At 43.5% G+C, this 12,382-nt stretch overlaps 1 protein-coding gene across 6 annotated transcripts in view; it reads right to left on the bottom strand.

Moving 5' to 3' along the window:
- Positions 1-12,382, bottom strand: part of SPNS1 (SPNS lysolipid transporter 1, lysophospholipid) — a 194,249-nt gene that overhangs the window by 135,233 nt on the left and 46,634 nt on the right. The gene's annotated exons all lie outside the window — the stretch shown is intronic.

The raw sequence follows: 12,382 nt of genomic DNA, 5'->3' as shown, positions 1-12,382 counted from the left end.
AATAGGCAGTGCAGGGAAGGCAGGGGAACTTACTAATGTAAAGAGAAGCAAAGTGTGGGTGGTGGGGGGAGACAAAGCAGTGGGGCAGGGACATAAGCAAAAACACATGCACACCCATAGAGTGTGGAAAGGGAAAAAGACCCTTCAATCAGAGACCAAATTACTCCTAGCTTGAGCAAACAAAAGAACTGGAAAGAAAGCCATCAGATCTGGGGCAGAGATCTGTGTCAGACAAACAAGTCATCCAAACATGAGTAAGGGGCCAGTCTAAGTATATAGAAGGTACAAGCACTAGATGTGCAACAAACAGTCTGAGCCGAGACTTAAAAATATGAATAAAACCAGAGTAAAAATTCAGAAGAATTCCATATCCAGCAAGGGACGGAAGAGTTCAAATACTACAAAAACAGTTGTGCGAACGGAAAGTTCAAATTGAGAAAAAGCCTTTTAAACTACAAGCAAGTTTAAAGATAGACAGTTGTGTATCTATAGAGTTTAAATGCTTCAAACATAGTACAATATATACAAGTGGCACATAATGACACAGATTAGGTTGTACAGTTAGGGATTTAGAATATGATTCTGAATGTGTGAAGAGTGGAGACAGAACCAATGAGATCCCAAATATTGTATGCACATTTTGTACCCCTTACATTTCTGGATGATGCACAGTGGGAAGTATGGGGGGTTTGGAGAAATAAAAAAAAGAGGTGCTCCAGACACCGAGGTGCTCGTCAAATGGAGGGGTGAAGATTACACTTAGGTCATAACAGAACAAATTCCAATAGAGGGGTACTCAGGCACTAAAGGACCAGAATCTCCATCCAATAGTGGGTGGGAGGGGGGGGCGCTTTAAAGGTTGGGAGTTGTGGTTGGTAGAGTACAGGTTTCTCATAGGAGCATTGAAAGAAAGGTTTCAGTGGGGAACATAAGAGGAAACTTGTAGCTGATATTGAAGACACGGGCCCTGTTTTAGGCAGATGGCCAGCCAGGGAGGTATATATACACATGTTGAGTTGAAGATGGTGCTTGGAGGACAAATGATGCGTTTTCACGTTTCAAAAACTTTATTCGAATCAAAACAAAAGAATCATAAAAGTCAAACAATTTCATTTACAAGCATTATTTCAAGTTCATTTTTAAAAGACAGTCTTACAATTATAACACTAAACTAATAAAATCCATTAGCTAATATAATCACAGATGAAGACCCCATAGCTTTTGCTTTCAATCAAATTAGATGATTTCATAGATTCTTCGTGCCGGGGCATGCATTGAAGGGCCGAAAAATAAATAAGAAAATCACGATGCAACAATATACAATATACATGATCAAAGGGTCAGCTTCTTGGGGCCAGATTTAGCCATACCGTTTTCTAATCAAAAGTGACACCCGTATAAAATTTAACATTGCACAGCAGACACCAGGTGAAGACAGAGATAATAAATAATCATAACCCTCTTTATAATGGCATGGTTGCTTTTCCTTAAGGATCGGCTTAATAAACCTGATTCTCGGGTCCTTATATAGGGAACAGAAAAGAACAATATGCATCGTGCTTTGGCTATCTTTGTTATTACAAGGACAGGGGGGCAGTCTCTCACACCAACCCCCCTGTTTAGGAAACGCAAAAAGGAAGTGCAAGATGTGTAGCCTAAACCTTGTCAAGTAGAATCGCCATTGCACGTGGTTTGTGAAGGTTAAATAAAACTGGTGCTGCAAAGTAGCCTTAAGAACATTAGGGCTAACCAGGGAATTCACAAACGGTGATTTCCAATAATTTGTTTTAATTACAGCTTTGATATCTCCCTGTATATTTTCGGGGTTGTCAAAAATGTCACCCAAGCCTATTTTATGGAGCATTTCATTTACATAAGATAGCCAGGGGATCTGTTTCATGTTTGCCAATTTTAAACAATCCCGGAGGATATCTCTGGTGAGCTGTAAGTCCTCTGATAGCCATATTTTGCCCCATAACAGTAAAGGGGAAAGGCGAATGGTGTCACTCACGTGGCTTAGACCTATTTCGTTGTGGGCAAATCTGTTTGAGGAGCCTGGTGGAATAGCCAATACACGCTTTAAAAATGTGTTCTCCATGATCTGTATCTTATCTGGGCTTTCAGTCCCCCAAACCCCTGCCCCATAAGTAGCAACCGACAAACATTTAGCTTTATACAAGGTTTTTAGATGTATAACAGGTTTTTGTCCTAGTTTGCCACAGAAACGAAACAGACCCTCTATAGAGCGACTAGCACTTTGAACTCGAGTCTGCATTAACGGGGCCCAGCTTAGTTTGTTGTTAAAGAGGTTTCCCAAATAATTAAAGTTTTCAACCTTTTCAATGGTGGAGTTATTGACTACAAACTTTCTGGTTTTGGTACCCTTTGGGCCACAAACCATGGCAAAGGATTTGGCGAAGTTTACCTTGAGGTCTAGGTCCAACATGAATTTGTGGAAGGCATCAAGACAGTGCTGCATACTGTTTCCTGTGAGTGTCATAAGTACCGTGTCGTCGGCGTAAGAAAGCATTGGAATGCTCCTGCCGTTGACCTTTGGAAAATCATGACAGTGGTCCAACAGGTATTTTTCCAGACCATTGGTGTACACAAGAAACAAAAAAGGAGCTAATATGCATCCTTGTCGAACGCCCTCAGTTGAGAGGATAGACTTAGTTTTCTCTCCCCCTGGCCCAAACCTTATGGCCACAGTAGTGGATTCATGGAGTCTACGGAGCAGGGTGACCAAGGGTTCCTCGAAGCCCATGACCTCCATCATTTGCCACAGCTTGCTCCGACACACAGCGTCGAATGCACTTGAAAGGTCCATGAAGGCAAGGTGGATGGAGGATTTCCTTGCCTTCATGTATTTCCCTATGATCAGGGCCAGGTTCAGGCACTGTTCGACAGTACCTTTACCTTTTCTGAACCCATATTGGGAATTCACAATAAGGCCCACCGAATCTGCCCATGTTTCTAGTCTGGCTAGAATGACCCTACCCAATATCTTACACGATGCATCAATTAAGGAGATTGGGCGATAGCATCGGGGGTCTGATCTATCGCCCTTCTTAAAAATTGGCACCACTACTGCCTCCTTCCATGATGCCGGAATACGGCTAATGACAACTGCTCTAAAAACATTTAACAACAGGGGGGCCCAAACCTTAACATTGTATTTAAAAAAGTCCAAAGGCACTAAATCAGGGCCGGGTGCTTTTAATGGTATGCCTTTCGATAGAGCATCTTCCACTTCTTGTAAGGTGAGCGATGAGCTCAAGGACAAAGAAGATTGAGAGACCACCGATTCCCTAGCGTCTCCTAGTGATGGTTCATTGGATAAAATACCATGTGGGTTAAAAATGTTCCCAAAATGGGATTCCCATGTTTCGCATGCAATCTGCATCACAATATTATCCTTGCCATTACTTGTAAAAAGGGGGCGATTGATAACTTCCCAAAAAAGCCTACTGTCCTTCAATTCCGAGGCCTTTTCTAGATCTTCCCAGGCTTGGTTTTTTAAGTCAAACTTCCTTATTCTTATGGCTTCTTTATAGGCCAGTCTAGATGCTCTAACCAGTTCCATGTCCCTAGGTTTTTGATTTAATGCCGCTTTCAAGGATCTATGTGTTGCCGAGCATGCAGCATCAAACCATCTGGGACCTAGCATTTTGCTTTTACCAATTGGTTTTGTGAGGCGTTCGGCTACATGCCCACATAGAGATTCAAAATTCCCTATGACCTTTTCAGGGGTAGTTGTAGGTGTTAAACATGCCTCGTACTCAGAGCTATATCCGTTTAGGATCTCTGCCTCAAGACCTGCCGCGTCTATTTTGCCCCATTTAAGTGTGATACCTTGGTTCCTACTATACTTTACAAGTTGCTCCCAAACAGAATGTTTGGGTTTAACGGGACAAAGCAGGGATAAGTTTAGAGGGTTGTGGTCACTGGCAGCATTAGCAATTACTTCCAACTTATCAACATGATGGAAGTGCCCACTAGAGACAATTACAAAGTCAATAAAACTCATCATACCTCTACTTCCCTGAAAAGTCGGTATTGGAGCAAAATTTGGACCAACCCAGGGCTCCACTATGCATAGATCATTTAGAATAATGATGTTGTTTAAGGCGTCCCCCTGGGGTGTATGTTTGAAGTGTAACAGGGGATGATCATGGGAGTCTCTCAAGCCACACACCTTCGAGTCCCCGTAGGTGCATAATGAACAGTTGAAATCTCCCACCCAGATGACAAATAGTAGGGGTTGCTCGTGGCGTGCCCTGGCTATGGCCTTCTCCAATTTCAACATTACACTTGTCTCATTGTTGTCAAAGATGTTGTAATACCAGTTAATCAACAACAATGGTTCAGAAAACAAATTGACCAACATTAGCACTTGAAACCATGGGGAGTCAACTATCATAGAAGTTACAAGTTTGCATAGTTTTAAAGAGGTTGCTGTCATTAGGCCACCTTTTGCCCTACCCGCTTGTGAAGGTATCGCTAGGGTATTAAAGGCTTGGAAGCCCTCGATGTTCTGAGTGGATCGGCTCCATGTTTCCTGGAGGCACAGGATATCACAGTCACCCACAAAGTCTAACCATGCCTCATCCTCCAATCTTGAGGCGAGCCCAGCAATGTTCCAAGAAATAAGGCGCATCCTCACTTCGCTTTGGTTCTTTCTGACTGGTTCAGGTAATACTTCCAGGTTATGCCTTAAGATGATTGGACTTGGTTCGCTTTCTTTAGTAAGGCCAGCCTCAGGGACTTGGGGGTTAGAAGTACGATCGTCACCAACGGAAACATTCTCCCGTGAGTTATCGTCACAGCTTTCTCCCTTCTCCCTCTGGCTGGGCTCTCCTGTTGTCAGAGTATTAGTATTGCCAGGAGAACTTAGTGATGGTCAATCTATCTCTTCCATGCCCGCAAATGCATCAAAGCGGTTTCTTAGGGGGATATTACTTGAAAACCATCCTAGGTAGTCTTCCTCCTGGAATCTTGGTCTTAGTTCATTATACCAGGTTTGCGAAGAGTTGTTATTGTTATAAATTGATCCCCTAAAGGAACCATCACTCTGTTGCTGAGGACCCCAGTTGTTTTGGTTTGGCCATACGGCTCTATTTCTCCGGGCCCACCCAGGGTGTGTTTCACTGTTAGATGTCTGCCCAGTGTTTTTGTAAAGCAAATTCGGGGGAAAGAGATTCAAATTTGGATAGAAATATTCTAGACCTATACATTGAATATCCCCAGCTCTAGCAAATCTTGGTTTACAGCAGATGATATTTTTTACCCAGGTGTCGCTAAAGTTGATCAGGATACAGTCCCCCTCTAGGTCCTTCTCACTTAGGCCCACCCAGGGAACTCTGCGTACACCAAGTATTTTTGTTTTAGAATCAGGAGGGAGTGGTCTGTTATTATTGAGCCAGTATATTACTTTGTTTTTTAACTCCTGGTTTGATTCCGTTTTATTAGACAAAACTGGGGGTACTCCTGTGAGTATTACCATAAAAGGAGCTGAGTCTGGGGGCAAGTTTACTGGTGGTTTTTTGCTTTTATGTGCTCTCTCGTTGTCGTTGTTTGCTGCAGGCCCCTGCGAAGATGTTTGTTTTGACCCTTGGGTAGTTCCCTGTTTAGAAGTAATAACTTCTGGTGTTAGTACTGTGCTACCCATATTTTGACTAGGGGGCCCCACAGTGCCCGCCACTGCAAGTTTAGTACGAGCTAATGGAACAGATTTTGTTCGTGCTAAGGGGACCGGTGCTGCCTTAGGGTCACCAGTTTTAGGTGTTTTAGGTGTTTTACTGGCATTTTTATTCTCTCCCCCTTTTTTTGAACTACTATTATTGGCGTTACTGTTTTTATTATTGTTATTAGTAACCCCCACTTCCAGTGATTTATTTTTAGTTACTAGAGTTTCAAGGGAGTTGGTGTTAAGAGAGATAAGGTGTTCCAATTGGTCTAATTTTAGATTAACAATTTGAATTTTCTCTAGAACAGGCAGCAAGAGCATCTGAACCAATTTCTCAATTTCCCCCAAAAGTCGGTCATTATTATTGGTGTTAAAAGAGAAAATTTTCTGTCCCGCATCAACTGGGTGGGTGCCCTTTTGTTTAGTTGGATTTGTCAGAACTTTGGGTGGTACTGGCTTCGCTGACTTGGATCTGGTTCCTTTTCTATGGTTTCCCCCTCTTTTACGTTTATTCGGATTGTTTGGTTCCCGCTCACGGACTACTACATGATCTTGTATGTGGATGGGCCCATTAATACTCAAATTGCTGTCTAAGGCATTATCCCCCGTGATACCTGATGAAATAGGTATAGGAGTGAGTGTGGGTGCTTCAGCTTGGGAGTCCCCTGGGTCTGCTATCGTGATTGTCTGGGAGTCAGAGAGTGCCACTAGATTTGGACTAGCCTCTAGGTTGCTATCTGCACTATCTGCACTTTTCTCGGGAGTGGGTGCCTTATTGGGGGTAATTTTAGAGGCAATATCTCCCAAGGATGAGCATTTACCTGTTATTAGATCTAGGGACAAACGCCTTTCGGTAAGGGCGATTTCTTTTTCTAAGATCACAGTTGCCCGAGTTATAAAATCGTCTAAAGTTCCAGTTGCTTTCCCAGTGTTCGTTTTTACGGTAACCTGTCTACCCTTCCCTGAGCGCAAGGACATCATGTGGGTTCTAGGAAACAACTAAATATATAGTGCTATAACTTACAACCAAACTGTTTAAAGTTAGATATCTGGGATCACTGATAAAGGGAGCAGCCCCGACCCAACCTTGATCGTCCTTGGACGGCCTTTGACGGTCCCGCCCTTGTCCCGGGCTTCTCCCGGCGAGCTCCCGCACAGCGGTAAGCACGCATTATTTTATGGCTGTTGTGGTGATGGGCGGGTCGATGGGGGCGGGGCGGGGAGGGAGAGCATTTTACCCCAGCAGCAGCTTCAGCCCGGGAAGGAAAGCGCCCCTCTGAGAAAGTGGAGAAAGTTGCGCTGAGTGTCCTCAGAAGATCCAAAACGGCAATGACAGGTTTACTAGAAGGTCCCTCGTGCGGACCTCAGGGATCAAACTTGCGATTTGAAAGAGGATAGTCCCAGCCCAGCCTCAATCGGCCTCTAAGAGGGCCTAAGAGGGCCCGCCCTTTGCCCGGGCTTAGCCCGGCGCCGCCCGCGCGCGTCCCACGACGCGGAGGGAGCTTGTCCGCTTTTAGCGCCTCCGGGCGCGGAAGTCCGGTTAGTTGGGGGCGGGCCCACAGCCAGGAATTCTGGGGGCTGTAGTCCGTAAGCTCCGTTCACCGCGCGCTGCAAACAGGAACCACAGCAGCGTCGGCGGAAACGAGCAGGAGAGGCCACAGACGCCCAGCAACCCTGTTCCTCTACCCCAGGTCCGCAGGTAAGGTGCACAATGTTTCAAAGTTTAAAATGAGTTTAAAATGAGGCTCCCGCTCCACCGAGGGAGCTTGTCCGCTTTTAGCGCCTCCGGGCGCGGAAGTCCGGTTAGTTGGGGGCGGGCCCACAGCCAGGAATTCTGGGGGCTGTAGTCCGTAAGCTCCGTTCACCGTGCGCTGCAAACAGGAACCACAGCAACGTCGGCGGAAACGAGCAGGAGAGGCCACAGACGCCCAGCAACCCTGTTCCTCTACCCCAGGTCCGCAGGTAAGGTGCACAATGTTTCAAAGTTTAAAATGAGTTTAAAATGAGGCTTTGATGAGTGTTTGGGAGTGAATACATACTATGTCGGCGACGAGCTTGTAGCAATAGTCAAATTTGCTCATAACTAGAGTGTTTATGAAAGGACTAGCTCTATTGAACGGAGGTAGGAGTGGATCTTATGTATATTCAACACCGGATATAAGGCTGAAGTGGCTATGGCTGATGTGAAGTTTTCAGACAACATCCTGGTACTGAAGAATAAACTGGCGTTTCTAGCAAAGGGAACAGCATTAGCTCATCATGTGAGAAAAGCATTAGAATGCCTGGTAGCAAACTTGAAGATGTAGATTAAGTTTGCAAAACGTTCAGCATAATCGACCGAGCACCTGCTAGGACCAGGCAGCAGTTAAGTAAACTAAGATGCATGACTGCAGCAGAGGGAAAATTAAAGGGAATGTAAAACATATTTGAATGTAGTCTGTACGGTGGTTTAGGAGAAACCAAATAAAGACATATTGCATGAGGAGATAATGTAAATGTAAATGTTGTAGACTTGTAAAGCGCACAGCTACCCCAGCAACGGGGCGTCCCGGCGCTGTAGACCGCTGGGGAACCCGTCCTGGCTATCCCTGTGAGATGGTCCCTTTCTGGGTATCTCCAAGGTGAAACCAGGCATCCCCGGAGTCTGTGGGGGGCCGTTGTAGAGATGAGGCAAGCTTAATGCCCAGAGTTGCAGAGTGTGTTCCTGGTTAGAGTAGGTACCGAGGCGAGAATTATCGAGTCCGTTTTGACCTTGGTCCACGACCCTGCCGCGTCGGGAATTGAACCCTGGTCCCTGGCCGATTCTCTGCTTACGGGTCTGCCGCCTCTAACTAGTGAGCCACACCTCTCCATGTATAGGAAACAAACTGGGGAAATTAATGAACATCCCTGAAAACAAATCAGTACAAAAATTGGTGGCATGTTTGATGAGTAAAAGAGACTTAAGAATGGCAGGGAATAGGATGAAGCCAGTTGAGAGCCATCATTGTGATTAGAAAGTTAGTAAATTCTGAAGGTAATGCAAACTGGTCAATGTCGAATACTGCAGAGAAATAGAGTAGCATAAGGATACCTAATAGTTGGTTGTGGTGGGTCAAGGAGATAAAGTCAAGCAATGAGTGATGGTTTGTTGGTGTGGAGGGAGTACCTTAAAATCTGGACGAAAAACGTAATGGGAGTAGATACACGCACCCCTTACTACCTCTGTGGTGTGAGCTTGGGATCACAGGTTATAAGCTAAAGGTACTAACTGGCTGCTGTGATATGTAATTAGTTGAAATAATGGGTGTTACCAGGGCTCACACACAATAGGTCATGACCCAATTGTAGATTGTAGCACTAACCAAGACAGTGGTTTCACCCAGATACCACCCTAAGCAAAATTAATGAGCTGGATTGTTTGGTTGTGTGCTTTTCTGTATATAGATTGAAAGGGTAGTCGAATCCCCAAAATCAGTTTTTCCACGTTATACGAGCTGAGAAAGTAAGCACTCGTCTATGGTGTTCTTTCGTTTATTTGAAGTCATTTGCAGAGTCAGAAGAACAGCCGACACATTTCGCCCGAGGGCCGATAAGCCAGGGTTTTGTCAAGGCAGAGAAATCATTTCCGGTAAGGGTTGAATATATGATCCAAAGCGATGTATGCGAGCACGGGCAGACGTGAAGTCTCAATGCGGCCTGGAAGAGCTCTGCTGTGATATATTGGGACATATATATGGCGAAGCTTTGATTTACAAAAGAAAAAAGCACTAGCAAAGCCGCAAGTATGTCTGGCTTTTAGATAGGTGGAGTGTTTGCTAATAGTTGAGCAACTTTTTAGGTCTGCTGTGCATAACACACACAAAGAAAATCCCTAATAAAACATCATAGACAAACAATATGGAAACTGAGGAAGTTGTGCCCACTTCATAAAACACTTACAGACTGTTGGTTAAATCCTCTATTATAGGAACCAATATTAAAGGTGTGGACGCCGCTATGAAAAGTTGCATAAATACAAAGGTAGGTTAAGTTCAACTACCAATACAAATAGATCTGGAAATCTGGTCAGTCTGAAGTAAATAATCTGAACTACACAGAATGTTCTAGATGGAAGTTTGAAAGTTTTCTTGAAGACCACAAGGTTCTTTGCCTACCCCCAACAGCATGTAATAATGATTATAGATAAATACTTGGATCAATGATGCTTCGAATATATGCACAAGTATAAACTTCAGGGTAGTTACTTTTTAATCATATTCTATACTGTTTATTTGAATATGAATGAGTCGAATGTTAATAAAATCTTAAATTTTTTATTTCTTTGTTTGCCAGCTTTACACCCAATAATACCTTGCATTTCAATAACATTCTATCAATACACAGACAATAATTCACTTTTAAACAGAAAATGACTAAACCATTGATATTGATAATTTGTAAAGCGCTCAATTGCCCGAGGGTGTCTTGGTGATAGCATTTGAAATGATGATGATAAAAATAATCAGTATAAATGAGTGAGAGGTGATACTAAAGAGGCATGTATTGTGAAAAGAGCCAGATTTTAACTTTTTTCTTGAACTGCAGGGCGGTTGGTTGGGCTTTGAGGTGCAAAGGTAATGTATTCCACAATTTGATGGTGGCATCCAAAAGACTACTTCTTCCCCAGGATGCTTTTCTAATTTTTTAACCTAGCCACTGATTTAGTAGAGTCAGAACAAAAGGGTCTTCTGGGGACATACCAGCAGAATACCTTTCTTAGATAGAGTGGGCCAGAATCATTAAGTGCGTAGTGTGCCAAGCAAAGCGCTTTAAATGTTACTCTTTTCCTGACTGGGAGCCAATGAAGCATCTCAATGTTTTGGGGAGCTGATGTGTATGTTGGGTTTTTGGGAGAAAACAAGCTGTTGTATTTTAAAGTGTTTGCAGTTTGTCTGCCTTTTTCTATGCCTATATAAAAGGGTGTTACAGTAATCAATCATAAAAAAAGACTGAAGCTGTGATTACACTTTTCTGTAAATCAAAAGTAATGAGCAGGAGGATCTTTTTCAGTGTTCTTAGAAGGTAAAAACAAGATATTGTAGTTTGATTGATCTGGTCTGAAAAAGGGGGCTTGCTATCGAAAGGGAAGCCCACATTTTTAACCTTAGTGACTGGAGGGGGAAGAGGGCCAAACTCATGAGGCCACCATGTAGGATTACAAAAGGTTGCTTCTTTTCCAAAAAGTAGGACCTTTGTCTTCTCAGAGTTTAGTTTATGACAGTTCTCTCCCATCCATCCTACAACCTCATGCATACACTCACTGATATGTTCAGCAACCTCTGTGGGATCCCCCGACAATTTTCATATCATCTGCATAGGAGAAGGTGGAAAAACTAAACGATCTAATCAATTTGGCCAGTGGTGCTACATATATATTATTAAAAAGGGTTGGGCTCAAGGAGGATCCCTGTGGGACACTTCGTGGCAGAGTGAAAGATACGGATGTAAAGTCTCTGAGGACTAACATGTGTTCTCTACTTAAGAGAAATGATGTCAAAAGCTCAAGTGCGGACCCTCTGACACCTACACTTTCAAGTTGTTTGATGAGCACTGAGTGGAAGATAGTATCAAAAGCAGCATAAAGATAGAGCAGGATCAATGCCGCTTTCATCTTCACTGTCCATTATCATTCTGATTTCTTCTGCTGCCATGACCAGTGCTGACTTTGCACTGTGGTTTTTCTTAAAACCGCACAGCGCATCATGTAAGATCTCATTCTCGTCCAGGAAGGACGAGAGTTCAGAGTTGAGACGTTTTTCCAGTATCTCTGCTGTAAAAAAAGGGAGGCCGAGAGATTGGTCTAAAAATGTTTCTCAATGGGGTCAGTGGGGGCTTTTTCAACAGGGGAAAAAGGGGGTTTTCTTCCAATCAGTCCGGCAAGTTCCTGCTTGAATTTAAAAGTTTATAGATGACCCGAGATGGCATTAGTTACTGACTACGGAATTGTTGGTGGGCAGGGATCTGACGGGGAGCCAGATTAAGTGGAATCAACAAGCAACCTAACTTTCTCCTCCTTCAGCAGGGGGAACTCCTGAAATGTAGCATGTGAAATTTGTGAGCCATCCAAACTATTTCCCATCAAATGAGAGTATTGGCTGGCGTTGAATTTACAATATATTTCCTGAACCTTTTCTTGGAAGAACGTTGGTCTATTGTTGCACATAGTTTGATCGGGCACCAAAGTATTAGGAGCATCAGGACTAGAGGGTTTTAACTGTTTTGAATAGCTCCATAGCTGGATTTTTTGCCACATTAATTTTGTCTGAAGTATTTTGATGGATTCTCTATAATCAAGCTCTTGTATTCCAATGTGTATTGTTTGTAGTTGGTGCTTTCTGCCTCACAGTAGTTTTCTCTCCACACCTGTTCTTGACGCCTACACTTTTGCTAATAAAAAGTCTCAGGTTGGCAAAGAATCAGGGGGCAGAAGGTTTGTTTATAGGAGTTTGGGGAGGGACTGTTAGAGATACTGCTGCGTTAATCCATAAAACTGGAGGGGAATGCATTATGATCCTTTGCTAGGATAGGCTGAGAATCAACCAGAATGTCATTGAATTTGGTAGTGTTCATGTTTTTAAAAGCTCTGATTTTAACAGCCTGCAGGGTAGTATTGATTGATGTAACTTTGGTTGAATTTTCTAATGTAAACACTATGGCTTTGTGATCGGTCCAGGT

The sequence above is a fragment of the Triturus cristatus genome, chromosome 7 (genome assembly GCF_964204655.1).
Source record: "Triturus cristatus chromosome 7, aTriCri1.1, whole genome shotgun sequence".
Taxonomy (NCBI): Eukaryota; Metazoa; Chordata; class Amphibia; order Caudata; family Salamandridae; genus Triturus; species Triturus cristatus.
Note: the sequence above shows the minus strand (reverse complement) of the source record. Positions and strands in the feature narration are given on the sequence as shown.